Source organism: Haemaphysalis longicornis, unplaced genomic scaffold (genome assembly GCF_048455015.1).
Source record: "Haemaphysalis longicornis isolate Haplotype H1 unplaced genomic scaffold, Haemaphysalis longicornis Haplotype H1 scaffold_1, whole genome shotgun sequence".
NCBI lineage: Eukaryota > Metazoa > Arthropoda > Arachnida > Ixodida > Ixodidae > Haemaphysalis > Haemaphysalis longicornis.
In genome coordinates, this window is record NW_027526203.1 from 481659483 (window position 1) to 481670299 (window position 10817).

Genomic DNA, 10817 nt, shown 5'->3' on the forward strand with positions numbered 1-10817 from the left:
CTGCGTAATTATCTTGTTTAATTACCTTTTTACATTTTTTTATTTTAAATCCAAACACCCATTTTCAATGTATTTAATTTACCCGTTATACCTCGGTGGAACGGGAAGCGTTTCAGCTCATGAGCCCGTTTAATAAAGTAGCCAATCCTGCAGAAATATTTGTGCGCGTGCTCCGCTATGGCATTCGTCATATGATTATTATTTCTAACATCGCGTTGGTGCTCTTTTAGTCGTCGCGAAAACTTCCGTGTTTCGCCAATGTACACTTGACTGCAATCAGCACATGGTATCTTGTATACCAATGAAGTCAATAAAATCAATTGGGTCAATAAAGTATTTTCCAATCCAATCCAATCCATCTTGTATACCACTCCAGGGAATGAATCCCTCGGCACTTTGTCTTTCACATTCATCAGCCGGTTCCGGAGCTTGCTGGTCGGTACATGGGCAATGCGCATGTCGTATTTTGAAAAGACACGCGAAAATGATTCGCTTATTCCTGGGACGTAGGGGATGGCTGCGCGTGCTCGTAATTTCCTGTTGTTGGGCGTTCTTGGCTGCAGAATCTTATTCTCAGTTTGGCAAATAAGTCGCTTAGGATAGCCGTTGGCGATTAGTTCGCGGCGGATCGTTCCTAATTCACATTTCAGTGCACTGCCATATGAGCATAAGCGTACGGCGCGCGTTATCAAGGACGACACAACGGACGTCTTGTGGACGAGTGGGTAGCAAGATTCAAAATTGAGGTAACGACCCGTGTGTGTGGGCTTCCTGTACACTGAGAAGGTGAGCGCGCCCGCATCCCGGCCAACAAGAACATCCAAGAAAGGAAGTCTTGCTCGAATTCCACGGTGAACTGTATATGCACATTCTGGTCGTTGAGGCTGTCCAGAAGACGTGGGACATCTTGCTTTTTCAAAATACTAAAACAGTCATGGACATAACGGCAGAAAAACCTCGGTGCCGGTGTGCAGGTTGCCAATACCTTCCCCTCTGAATCCTGCATAACTAGATTGGCCGTAGCAACTGATATCGACGCACCCATCGCCGTGCCATCGGTCTGCTGATAGAGGTTTCCCCCGTAAGAAAATTAGGTGTTGCTCAGAGAAAGCATCAGCAACTCGCAGAGCTCGGGGACGTCAAAGGGAGGGCGATTCATGTTCACACCATCTGTTCAAGCCATATTCAAACCATCTGTTCAGAAGCTTCACGCACTCTCGGATACCTGCGCCGCAACTTAAAATTAGCCTCGCCAGACATTAAAAAGTTCGCTTATCAAACTTACGTACGACCAAAACTAGAATATGCTAGCTCAATTTGGCACTCATCACAAACATATCTCACTAACGATTTAAATAGGATTCAGAACCGCGCTACCCGTTTTATTTGCCCCCAATACTCTAACAATATCAGCGTTACCGCACTAAAAGAATTATTGAAACTCCCGTCACTTGAATCTCGTCGTATCATTTGTCGATTGTGCCTGATGCATGCTTTCTATTATCAATCTCAATCACGGCACGTCCTCCTACAACCATCACACAGAACTTCATCCCGTATAAACCACATCCACGCTATCGCACCTATAAATGGACACACCTATGCACTGAGTACCCCCTTCTTTCCTAATGTGATAATACTACCTGATAATATAGTCACGCGCAATAACCGCCAAATTTTCCTCAATAAACTAAAATGTCACTGATCGCAATCTAACTTAATGCGCTGTTTCCCTGCCAATGTTTAAATACTTTTTAACTACTGTATAAACTGTTGTCACTTTTCTCTGGAAGCTTAACCTTTGTACCTGCACTTTTTATTTGCATTTGGTAATGTTTACTTTTTTACTTTGCATATTGCACCTTTTTTATTATCATTCTTCTCTGAATGTTTACGCTTGGAACCCTTTGAGTTGTGTTGAGTTGTGTATTATACCTTGTAGGCCGCCCCCTCATGTAATGCCTTCAGGCCTTTAAGGTGGAATAAATAAAATGAAACCATGTAAGCAGGATGTCCTCCTTTTACTCATGCTTCGCACCAATGTTTTACGCCAGGTTCAAAAACTTGCAGCTTCTTTAAAAGTTACTACTGCTGGCGTACAATAGTGTTGAATGTTGACACTGGCAACGCGAGCTCGCCTGCGACTTCCCCGCGCTTCATTTTCGGCTTTTCTTCGAATTGGCGTACAATTTCCACTTGCGCCTTGCATTTATTTGACTTTTCCACAAGCCTGGAAACACGGCCGTGCATAGCAACAAGGCAGAAAAAAACAAAACAAAAACCAAATCACTGCGCGGGCTCGCGCCGTCTCGATGTCCATGGAGAAGTCGGGAAGGAAAGTCGCGCGTGCCCCGAGCTTTGCACGCTGTCTTCCTTTGTTACGATACAATTTGCTACATGGCGGGGTGCATCGCCTGACTTATCGTCAGCCTTGACGGAATGGCCACGCACGCCCGTGTGTTCGCGATTTCGGCGCAGGTTAATGATCCCCAGGTGGTCAAAATTAGACCGGAGCCCTCCACTACGGCGCGCCTCATCGCCTGTGTAGCGTCGGCGCGTTAAAAAACTCACAATCATCATAATCAATGGCCACGCATTGCAGTAATGTTTTTTCCGCAAAACCGGCACTTCCGCTCCCTCGGCGTCTCTGCAACGTGCAGGTCATGGCTTGTTGGAATGCGTTTTGAGCGAGTACACCGAAGCATGAAGGTAAGATTACTAGAAATCTCGGTGAAGATCCGCTTTCGCCATCGTATTATCCAGGACAGTGTTGGTTTGGGCGAGTTGGTACATAGCGGCGTATTGAAGCGCAGCAAAGACGAAGACAGGAACACAGACGACGACACACAGACGACGACACACAGACGACGACACACAAGGAAAGTTGGAAGTTAGCGCCCTGTGTGTCGTCGTCTGTGTTCCTGTCCTCGTTTTTGCTGCGCTTCAATACGCCGTATTATCCAATTTTCAGGAAACTTGTGATCGCAATAAACGCACGAAAATGTATTATTTCTAAGGGACGCTGGCGGGGAACGAAAAAAACAACGTATTATGCCGAAAAACGCAATACGCCTACTCGTATCAACGAGATTCCACTGTATACAGGCTGATCAAAATTAAGTCTACAGGTTTTTTTTTAAATTAAGTTCTTACCTTTAGGGGAAGACAACCTCTACAGTAGGCTTACACGCCCAGGGCGACACATAATTAGGTGGTAATTATTGATATCAATTAACTAAAATTGAATATTAACTTTTTAGTGGCTGCAGTAAGCAGGCATGTTCGCATTGAAAAGTTAGGCGCACTCGTGTTTCTATACACAGTTTCATTTGGCAGGATTATTTTAGCGCGCCCGAATTCTTCTAGCCCTCAGTAAAATCACTAGGAAAGGCGTCTACTCGATGGCCCGGATTGACACTGCTTTGGATTGTTTGCTAGAAGCGGAATATTTGATTTGATTTGATTTGATTTGATTTTTTATTTCTTGGCAAAAACCAAGGGGAGGCTCAGAGTAAAGGTGAACGTGGCCTGACAGAGGCCTCAGCCACCCGATTTAATCTTAAATCTTAAATGTAATCATCACCACTTCACCACCTGTCGTTAATTTCAGTAATGCTTCATCTGCTTCACTTGCACATGGCCATTATGATCGGCGAGGCTTGGCAGCGCTGGCTTCCGCGCTCTATCAGCAACGACGTCTTTTTGAAGGCGACTTGCAATATATATATATATATATATATAGGATTTTGAAAATGAGGCGCTCGTTTGGAAATACAGAAAGGCCGGCAGTCTACAACGCCAAAGAAGGCATAGGGGAATGGTTAGACTATTTTTTTACCGTTAGTGACGTTACATTATTTTTTTTAAATATTACGTGAGAAAGAAAGAAAGAAAAACACGCGCCCAGAGTGGGGACCGAAAGGCATGGGTTCGGTCCCCACTCTGGGCGCGTGTTTTTCTTTCTATTAGAACTATTCACAGCATGTCTGGAAGGGGTATTTAGAAAGTTTGACGGGGACAATATTGTATTGAGGATAAACGGGGAATACTTGGGCCATTTGAGGTTTGCGGACGACATAGTCTTGATGAGTGAGACTGCAGAACACATGCAAACAAGGCTTGAGAAACTACAATCAGAAGGACGGCCGTGCGGCTAAAATACCAATGAATAAATCTCAATAATGAGGAATAAGCAGGCCAAAAACGCCCTTTTCAGCTTAGGGAACGAAACGCTAGAAGTTGAACAGCTCGGGGTGGGACAAACATGACGTCAGAAGAATCATTCGCATTTCAATACAATTTAAATTGTTACGTGACGCTCCCAGATGCACCCCCAACGACTTAGTGGCAGCATCAAGGTGTGGTGGTCAGTCCCTAAACCGAGGATGAAGTGGAGGACGTAAATAGTGCAGATAGCGCAAATACACCTTATTTCAACCTAACATCGTGGTGGACGGTGCGTGCGGTATTTATACCCACCCTGGCCCTCCACCTTCCACCGTCTTTGTTTTGAAGCGACCGTTGAAGCTAGGTGGGCCGATCACCCCAGCCGAACGCACATCTATCCATCACGTCAATATCCCCAGCCCAGTGTCCCCAGCCTGTGACCCTACGATAAAAACGAGACTAGCCGTGGCCAGCCGAGACTTCTGCCGTGACCACTTTGCCGTGACCCACCGCCATTTCGTCCGGCGTGGCTCCAAGGGCCTCAACGATTCTCCTCGGCCGAGCTTGGCATCGGTGTCCTGCGGTCAGGGCTAATGGAGCTCATCATCTGCATCCGCGGCGCCATGGACTTCGTTTTCCTCGTTTCATCTCGCCGTTCATCTTTACTGCACCCGTTCACGGCCTCGGTCACGACCGGGACGTTCGTCCTCGACCGGGAGGGGGGGGGCATCGTGGGACCTGTCGGCCGGGCAAAGAAGCCCCATGGCGCAATAGCCCGCCATCGATGACGAAGACAACGAGAGAGAGGCTGGCATGCAGCCTGCACGGGTTCTATGTACTTGCTGTAAATACGTTGATCGCATCTCTTTGTGAATAGATCCCTTCACTATCAACTATGGGTCGTCTCATCTGTGCTGCCGCCACTTAATAAAAAAGTAGCGCCAATACTAATGGCTTTCCCCAATCTGGCAACGCAAATGAGAATCGCAGCTTGCCATGCAGACAAAATGCAAGTTTGTTTTATCCGAAAGATTTGGTGTTTTATAATGTGCCCCAGCGCTTGTTCGGCAGCAAACGATGCTTTCTTCACTGACAAATTAATAAATTCAATTTTAAATTTCGATTCTCCCGCCAAATCATGTGTTCGTGACGTCTGCGATGACGTAACAAGGACAGGTCCTGAAACGAACGTTGTGCGCTGTTTGCTCTGTTCGGCTGTGTACTGCAGAATGCCTTTTTTTCTGTTAGTCCTCCTAGAGGGCGCCACCATACTGCCTAGGGCTGCTGTTCGCCTTTGCTTTATTTGTGACCGTATTTTCACCTGGCTTGTTTTTCTTACGGTAGGTAGAAATCGTTTTGTGAAACATGGGGCATGCTCGACAAACAGGGTCACGTAAGCCAATGTCGCTTACGCCAGTCGGCCTGTGTCGTCCGAAAGAACGCCAAAGCGCCAGAATGCTGTACAGCTTTAAAGGGGCCATGAAAAGAAAATATAAGTTTGCTTTATTCGAAAGATTTCGTGTTCTATTGTGCCTCCAGCGCTTGTCCGGAAACAAACGATGTTTTATTCACTGCGAAGTTAATCAATTTAAGCTAAACATTTCGCTACAAAACGTGTGTTTGAACGACGTTTGCAATGGCACCACAAGAACCGGTCTTCCTGGTAAACTTGGTGTGTAGCGGAGACTTGTTTACTGTTCGTCAACCTAGATGGCGCCACCACACCACGGCAAGCCGTTTTTTGCCTTTGGTTTGTTTGTGACCGTATTTAAACCTGCCTTGTATTTGTGCAGGGAGAAAATAATCCTTCCGTGAAACATAGTGCTCGCTCGACAAATATGGTCACGTAACACCCCGTTGCTTGCGTCAATCGGCCAATGTCGTCTGAGACAACCCCAAAGCAACGCGGTGCTGTGCATCTAAATCAAGCATAGTGCGCGCAGTACCAACCGCAGTACGCATCGGTGCTACTATGTTTGCGTGTGCTTAAGTAACTTCCACTGCTTGTCCCTAGAATGCACCCTAAATTTAAGCACAAATAGCTCGTTCGGCAAGAGCTCTGCCTAATTAGCATTTACTTTTGCGGGCCTTCGCCAATCGCATGAAATCATAGCTATGTTGCGGGAAATATGCTAGTGGGTCGCATGGCCATTCCCTTTTTTCCTAGTTTTATAGCTTATTTGAGCGAAGTCGGCGGCTGGTGAAGATGGCATCAAACCTGGGTTCATTAAAGCGGTTTCTTTAGCTATCGCTGGCCCATTGGCACACATATGGAATAATATTCTAATATCCGGTACTTTTCCAGATAGGATGAAAATTGCCCGTGTAACAGTAATTCACAATGGAGGTAAAAGCAGCGGCCTAAATAACTCCAGACCTATTTCTGTGCTACTATTTTTTTGTAAAATTATGGAAAGGGTCATTCACGACCACCTACAAAGTTTTCTATCAGCAAAACGCGTGATGTCTGACAAACAGTATGGATTTGAGAAAAACAAATCAACTGAAACGGTGTTGATAACAGTTAAAGACCAAATTATTAGTAATATCGAAAATCGGCGGCAAACTGTTGGCCTATTTCTTGATTTTCGGAAAGCCTTCGATTCTATCAAGCACGATATTTTGTTTCATAAACTTGAAAAGTATGGCATCAGGGCCCTTGCATTAGATCTTATCCGCAGCTATCTCGACAGCAGATTTCAATTTGCGTGTTTACACGGACACAGCTCCTACATCAATCTTATTAAATACGGAGTGCAGGAAGGATCAATTTTGGCCCTTCTTTATTTAATTTGTATAATATGCAAGACGAAGGGTTCCCAAGACTCAACTCCGCTTGGAGCCAGGTTTCAATACCATTCGTGTGATAGCGAAGCCTGTAAAGTTTCGGTTCTAGCGTCACCAAATTTGAATCGGCACGAACTTGCAGCTTATTCTGAAGAAAAAGGGCGCACGGACAAATTGGGCGGGACGAAAGCTGGGTGAGTTTAATGCACGTTCTTTGGGCAACCGGTTTGAATTTGAGATTAGCTGCCGCGTCCAATTTCGTTAAAACTCTCTGGCCACGCCTGCACGCGAGCATTGTTCATAGCATGACAAATGATGCCGCAGAAACTCTATCCGCGCCCCCGGCTCCTCGAAAGAGAAAAGCGGCGCTTGTCGTTGCGCCGTGAGCAGAAGCCGCATTTTTCCGTCTGCCGTAGCCGCGCGCGCGAGCAGTGACAAAGGGACAGAAACCGAAGAAGCCGAGCGGAAACAGCGACCGCGCGGCCCCATCCCGCTGGACGACAGCTTCCCTCCACTGCGGGGGAACAGCAGCGAAGTTGGCCCGGCCACGCCGACCGGCAGTTCGCTGGAAGACTTCTCCGGTTCTCGCGGCGTCTGCCTTCTTGCTCGATTTTTCCCCAGACTCATCTCCAAGGAACGCCTCCTGCGATCCGAAGGCGTAGAATCTGCGCCCGAATCTAGTATTCGTTTGTTGTTGTAGAAAGCGGAGGAGTGTGATCGCTTGGCAGTTTTGACACAATGGCAACTCTGTGAATATAAAACGCGTTGGACTCCTGCAAGTCTAAACTTTGTGTCAGAATAAATTATATTTCTCTGAATTATATCACGCCAAACTATGTATCGCTGTCATTTGTACACAAGCGTATCTAGGTGAACAAGCGTATCGGGGAAGGTGAAGCTCACGAGGACTGCTACATTGCTGAAAAGCATTTTTCCATAGCAAAGAGCAAGAACATGAAGTACATAGTCAAGTTTTCAAATCCTACACTGTAAGAAATCGCCGCAGGTGGGCTTCTCCACAACGCCCCAAACTGACCAGTCAGCGTGACCAAATGTTCAAATTTGGCGAATGACGAGACCAAACATGTGACTATTGTAAAAAAAAACAAAAAAACTTTACCATCCCTTCGTAAAGAAAGTTGAGAGAAGCGCGGAAGTTTTTTGATATCAAAACTGCGTCAAAAGTGCGTCAAAACCAGCCGTAAAAGTGCGTCAACCTTCGCTGAAAGTGCGTCCAATCGCTTTCAAAGACCCAAATCGCAAACAAAGAACGAAACCCATGCAATGATTTTTCGCGCTCTAAGTAAACACGTCCACGAACTGTCTAAATGTATACCGATTCGTGGTTTATGCGATAAAGGTACACTTTTGTACTCCTTATTTATTATCAGTACGTATATTGACTTATCTAGAAGAACCGTTTCTTTTTCGCGATTTTCAAGTAGCCATTTTGACACAATGGAATCCCGGTTTCACGCACCTTCCGTGTGTTCTGAGGTCTTACCAGAGCTTTTCGGTCGATGAACCGGTCTATGGGGAAATGCATTAGTTTTTTGACAGAATGCCAGCGGTCGCACTAAGGAAGCTAATAAAATGTGCGCTGCACAACAGCGCACATGCACGCCTTGCGCTGTTTCGTAGATTCTCCATAAAAACTTCCGAAAGGCATTCGAACTGATAACTAATCAGGATTAAAAAAGGAAAGCAAAGAAAGAGACGCACACACGATGTAACAAAAACTATGCGTCGCTTTGATATCCCATGCAGCATGACAAGGCCCGATTTTAGACAAAACGTTACGTTTTAAGATTAACGCCATCAACCGGTACCCGCAGATTGACTCACGATGAGTTTGCCGTTGCTTCGCCCGCCATTAGGCGTTAAGGCTGAATATAGGCCTAACAACATTTCCATACACAACCTCAAGCGGATTGACCAGTGACGCTGACAGCTACCGCCAGAAGCTGACGGCCGATTCATCGTCCTGATTGCATTGAAGGCCAACTGCTCTCAAATTTTCGCCAAAGTAAAAATAATACCATCGAATAGTACACACAAAAAAAATTGGGCCCATCTCCCCACGAGGGGGGACTCGAGTAAACGCGTCGCGTAGGGGGTGGGTGTATTGCGTTAACGTTAGTGTTTGGGGGTGGTGGTGGGGTGGTAGTGAATGTGTTAACTATTATTGCTTATTACTATTAATTATTATTATTTCTTTCATATATTAATTATTACTTTCGTGATTTTGCGACTTGAGTCCCCCCTCGTGGAGAGATGGGCCCAATTTTTCTTTTTTTTTTTGTGACGCAAGAAGTGAAGGCAAGGAGTAGGCTGTTGTAAGTCGTTATTTATTTATTTGTTGCTGTTGTCGTTGTATTGGACGCTGAGAACGACGGCTTCGTGGGCGCTAAAGTGTACTGTTAAGGGGTCTTTAAGCAGTGGTCGTGCGTTGCAGCAACTGGTGAAGACGAGATCGATGCAACTGCTGCCGTGTATGAGCAGCTTCTTGACGTAGTTTGAAGGAGTCAAGGATATAAGGCGCGTTCGTACCCTTTGATTCTGTGTCGCTTTTATGGCGCAGTGGGAAGAGCACCATGTACCTCGCGTTACGCCCACAGGGTCGTGGGATCAAAACCAGGCGCCGATAACTATTATTATTTTTTTATATAGTGTAGGGAGACGGGTGCGGACCTGTTGTTGAGAGCGAGGAGGGTAGCGTGATGCGGGAGAGGAGGAGTGGGGGAGAGGGCGCAACGGCGCGCTGAGCTGTTGCGGACGGACGGCGGATGCTACATGTGAGTTAAAGAAATGGTCTGCATTTAAAAGAGTGCTAACTGCAAAACTGCGTTTCAAACAGGAACGGGAGCGACGCAAACGGCTGGTGAAGATTGGAATTTTTGGAACCGCAACTAGAAGAAAAGGCGGCCATTTCCGACGGCCGGACGTGACGTAGGTGATGAAACGCAAGCGGGCGCGCCCGTGCCGGCGGCCGCTCGCAGCAGCCTCCAAAATAGCGTCGCGTTTCGCACTCTTATTTCGACAGAAGAACTTGCACTAACGTTTTGCCGAGGCAACGGTGTAAGATATACTTTTAGGTGTGGACACAGCAGCCCAAAAATCTGTCAAATAGAGTTGGTGGCGCCGCGCGTGACCTTTGATTGAAAGGACATCTGGTGGCGGAACTCTTAACTAAGCTTAACTCTTAACTAAACTAGGCTTCAAGTGACTTGAACAACGACTGTCCGAAGCCAGGTGGTTCGCAGGCGCCAGCGGCATGCGTGTAAAACAACATTGTTTGAGCTCACCGTGTGAGCTTACACAACGCGATCTTAACGCGTAATTTATTGCATTGTTTAAACAGCTGCGTGATTTCGGGCGTCCTAAATTCATTAAGACGCGCGCGCAGCTCCTCACAACATTGGACACCGGCAGTGAGTTTGACAACATCGATTCGTCTCCGCTGCTTCGTGCATGGACTTACTCCAGTTGTGCAACGTCACTTACGACGAAGAAACATCAGCGTACTCACCGCCAGTTTAATTCATTTCACAAACTGCCTACTTTCCTTGTATGTCGGGGCGTTGTTCCGGCAGTGGACGCTTTCTTTTGCCGCTGCTTGTACGGAGTAGCTTGGGGGGCTGTAGCCAACGGTAAAGTCGACGGCACTGCATCGTTTGCGAGCGCGCACCTCTTCGACATTCAGTAGTACATCCCCTCAAAGCACCAAAAAGAACCCTTTCGCGCAACCGCGTGCACTCTCACAAAAATGCTGACGGCAAGTAGCATCATTTTCTGCTGGGGATGGCTGCAGAACACGCATCCATTCGTTTAGGATCGCAGGTAACGTTAGTTACTGTCACGTT